Source organism: Cucumis melo, chromosome 4 (assembly GCF_025177605.1).
Source record: "Cucumis melo cultivar AY chromosome 4, USDA_Cmelo_AY_1.0, whole genome shotgun sequence".
In the NCBI taxonomy this organism is placed as follows: domain Eukaryota; kingdom Viridiplantae; phylum Streptophyta; class Magnoliopsida; order Cucurbitales; family Cucurbitaceae; genus Cucumis; species Cucumis melo.
Window position 1 is genome coordinate 4,229,126 of NC_066860.1, and position 4,567 is coordinate 4,233,692.

At 33.6% G+C, this 4,567-nt stretch overlaps 1 long non-coding RNA gene across 1 annotated transcript; it reads left to right on the plus strand.

Moving 5' to 3' along the window:
* The first annotated feature begins 2,580 nt into the window (after positions 1 to 2,580).
* LOC127149028 (uncharacterized) lies at positions 2,581 to 3,939 on the plus strand. Its single transcript, XR_007820232.1, has 2 exons — positions 2,581 to 2,752; positions 3,545 to 3,939. It is a non-coding gene; the product is annotated as an uncharacterized LOC127149028 (long non-coding RNA).
* The last annotated feature ends 628 nt before the right edge of the window (positions 3,940 to 4,567 follow it).

Sequence of the window (4,567 nt, forward strand, 5' to 3'; positions counted from 1 at the left end):
TATTATCTTAGAACTTAGGGCTGCCTAGCCTATGTTAGAATTCCTGATCCTAAGAAAAGAAAGCTAGCCAGTAGAGCCTATGAGTATGTCTTTGTAGGATATTCTGAGTCTAGTAAAGCCTATAGGTTCTACGACTTAAATAATAAGATTATCATAGAATCACATGATGCAGACTTCTTTGAAAGATAGGTTTCCTTTTAAATTTAGGAATAGTGGGGGTCTGGTTAGTCAAATTAATGAGGGATCAAGTTCTAGTAGCTTACCTTCAGTTAGGATCCAATTCCAAGATAAGGAATTAGATCTCAAACCTAAAAGAAGCAAGAGAGTAAGAGTAGCCAACGACTTTGGAGAAGACTTCGAAATGTACAATGTAAAAGAAGATCCAAAAGATCTAACCAAATCTCTTTTCTCGGTTAATGCCAACTTATGGCAAGAAGGAATTAATGATGAAATAAATTCTCTTGAATCAAATAGAACTTGACACTTAGTTGACCTTTCCTTTAGTTGCAAAGCAATAGGCTGCAAGTGAGTTTTAAGAAAGAAACTCAATCCCAATGGATCAGTCGATAAGTACAAAGCTAGACTAGTAGCAAAAGGTTTTAGGTAAAGGGAAAACATAGACTTCTTCGACACATTCTCCCCAATAACTAGAATCACCTCAATTAGTCCTGTTTGAAATTGCTACCTTAAACAATCTCTTCGTACATCATAAACAATCTCTTAGTACATCAGATGGATGTCAAGATTACATTCCTAAACGATGATTTAGAAGAAGAGATCTACATGGAACAGCCTAGAGGTTTCATAGTCCATGATCAAGAATCTAAGGTCTATAAGCTAGATAAATCCCTCTATGGCCTAAAACAAGCTCCCAAGCAATGGCATGAAAAGTTTGATAATCTAATCATGTATAAAGGATTCAAAGTTAACGAAAGTGATAAATGCATCTACTATAAGTTAAGGAACGGCTTATGCACTATTATATGTTTATATGTAGATGACATGTTAATCTTTGGATCAAACTTACATGTCATAAACAATGTAAAATCAATGTTGTGCACAAATTTTAACATAAAAGACTTGGGAGAAGCTAATGTAATCTTGGGTATTAAGATCACTCGATCTGAAACAGGAATTTCTTTGACTCAACCCTCCTACATAGAGAAAATTCTGAAGAAATATAACTACTTTAAAAGTAAATCAACTTGTACACTTTATGATCCTAGTGTTAAGTTTTTCAAGAACATTGGTGACAGTGTTAATCAATCTGAGTATACGGGCATCATAGGTAGTCTAAGATATGTTGTCGATTGCACTAAGCCAGACATAACTTATGTTGTAGGGTTACTATGTAGGTTTACTTGTAGACCTAGCCTAGAACATTGAAGAGTCGTAGAAAGAGTCATGAAATACCTTAAAAAAATCCAAAACCAAGGATTACATTACCGAAAGTTTTTCGCTGTTTTAGAAGGGTATAGTGATGCCAATTGGAACTCCCTCTCGAATGACTCAAAGGCTACAAGTGGCTATATTTTTAATATAGCAGGAGGGATTGTTGCTTAAAAATCCAAGAAACAAACTATTTTAGCACAATCTACAATGGAGTCAAAGATGATAGCATTGGCTACTGCTAGTGAAGAAGCAGGCTGGCTTCGAAGCTTACTATCAGAGATTCCCACATGGGAAACACCAATACCAGTTATACTGATCCATTGCAATAATACTGTAGCTATCGCAAAAGTTCATAACCATTATTATAATGATAAGTGACGACAAATACGTTGTAAGCACAATACCATTGGTGAGTTTCTCATTACTGGTGCAGTTATAGTGGATCACATACGGACTGATGATAACTTGTCTGATCCTTTGAAGAAAGGATTAGTTAGAGAGAACGTTTTCAAAACCTCATAAAGAATGAGACTCAAGCCTATAGAAAAACGAATTGCTTGTGAGTCGAACCCAACTTGAAAAACTGGAGATCCCAAGAATCAAGTTCAATGAGTAATAGTGGATCACAAATGATATGAAGAGAATCATGCTAGAACACATAGGAGTTCCATTCATATGATTAACATGACATCCTAAAGCGAAAGAAAAGGTTGAACTTAGTTCTTATTGAATTTAGAGTGTCCACTAAACTGGAATATACGTGTGAGGCCTTAAAGCACGGACATTTTAGAACTTCACTCAAATAATGTTGTGTGTGCAATTCTACTAGGGGTAAAATTCAAAACCAAGAGTTACTTTACAATATTCTGATCTTTGTCATTACGTAAAGGTTCAAGTTGTTAGACGTTTAAGCATAATATTACATAGAGAGAGACTGCTTGATGAAAATATGTTCAATAATTTTAAAGTTAGGGATTGTTGGTGAAAAAAAAAGAATAATAATAATAATGTAATGGACAAAAATAGGAAGAGTGGTTGAGTCTTCCTCAGTATTAAAAAACTAGAAAATAGGGAGATTTTACCTTCTTAAAAAAATGTGTGGCCACATATTTTTATTATTATTACATCCTTACCCCTCACTCTTCCCCTATCAAAACTCATTATCCCCCTCTCATTTAAAACACAACAAAAACTGATTCTCTCATATTCTTCTTTCTTCAAAGAAAAAAAACCCTTAAGTATTTATTTATTATTTTGAGCACAGTAAGTGTTCTTTATTGAAGAGTTTCTGTTTGGCAGGTTTTGCCGCTTTAACGAAGTGTTCCAGCAAAGAAGTTTCAACATCAATTCCAATGAATTGGTGATAATTGTGTATTTTTCAAATTTATTTGTTTGGAATTTCGTTGAATTGATTTTACAATGGCTTTAAATTTGTTAAGTTTAGGCCAATTGAGTTTACCATTGCTTCAAATTCAGTAGATTTAGGTCAATTGATTTTACAGTGGCTTTAAATTTGTTAGGTTTAAGCCATTAAATTTATTTTTGCTTCAAATTTAGCAGATATATATATATACATATATGATATAATATAGTTATGATATTATATTATGTATTTTCAAAAATTGAAAGTTAAAATTGTCCTAAAAAACACACAGTCTTAATTAAGCAATCAAATGAAATTGTGAGACATGTGGAAAATCATTCATAAAGAGGATTTCTCAAAATATTTCTTAACATAAAGCAAGTTGGGTTAGTCTTTGTGGGCCGTAACAAGCTTATGGGCCCAATGGAAATATCCACTCTTGAGCTGCTGAATTTATTTGTCAAAAAGACAGGAGTCCATGTAAACAAACTTCATTAAAACTCTTGCTATACCATCCTCCAATTTCTCGTATTGCAAATTTTAGAACAGAAGACATTTTATAGAAAATTTTCTAATTACCTAGGGTAATGATGGGCCAAACTCCTAAGCCCAAAAACAAAGAAAACTTCCGACATAAAAGTTGATGAGTTGGGGTGGGATATTTTTATCAGTTTCTCTCTTTCGTGTTTTTTATGGCAACATTGTGACCACCACATTTTTAACACAGGAGGTCACTCTCTCTTGGCGCCAAACCTTTCATTCTTAGTTTGTCTTTTTGTTCCGTTTCAGGTTTCTTTTAAGTTCAAATGTATTGATGATGAATGTCGAATATGGAAGAAACATGATTGACATGAGATATGAGTTAGATGTCATATGGATCAATCAAGGATAATACAACAAGTGTCTTGCATGAGAAAGAAAATGAACATCCGTGAGGTGTCAAGCCACACACATCCTGATGCTCAAGTGAATCTTGAGTTTGTGACTAATTACTTGATAGTAGAGGAAAGATAGAGGATTTTTGGCATATACCTTCAACCTGTGACTTTTTGGCTATTTATGTAGGATAATAATGTGTAATTGATCTTCTGTTCCTAATTGTTACTCTTTGATATTTTCAGAATCACTGAGTTAATAATTGTTGGGCAACTATATATACTACTACCACTTGAGGTTGTAACCAATGTTTAAGTGCATCACCTACTCAAATCCTCGATAACTCTTTTTTGATTGTGTTAAAAATATGGATACGATTTCAAATTCAATCACTTTGTTGAGTTCTTTCATAGTCTTATGACATTCTCGATATGGGTCGTGAAGAGGTTTTCGTTGAGTCTTTCCCAAGGTTTCTCATGTGTGACTCCTAAGTCTTATATGGGTCATGCAAAAATCTTTCATAGCTATCTCTTCTGAGGTCCTCCATGTTGAGTTTTGGAAAAAGTTATTATAAGTGTAGTTATTCAACATTAGAAAAGTTCAAAAAAGTCATAGGCTTCGAGCACTATAAAAGGCCATGTCTTCGGTTTCAAATTGTCTTAGTTAAAAATATTTTATAGTTGGGTATGCTAACTAAAGTTAAAATTCTTTTGTAATCTCTAATTGAAAGTGAGATTTAAAGGGTGAGCGTACTACAAAAACTTTCTAAGGAGTGGTCTTCTAGATTAAGAAGAAAATTATTTACCTAGTGGACTTCTTGCTGATGGGTAGTGGTTTTCTTCGGCTTTAGAGTTCTCCAGGTAAATTCTCGTGTTTTATACTTTCTGGTAATTTTTTTTTTATTTGTCTACTTATTTGTGTGGTAGTCGTAGGTGA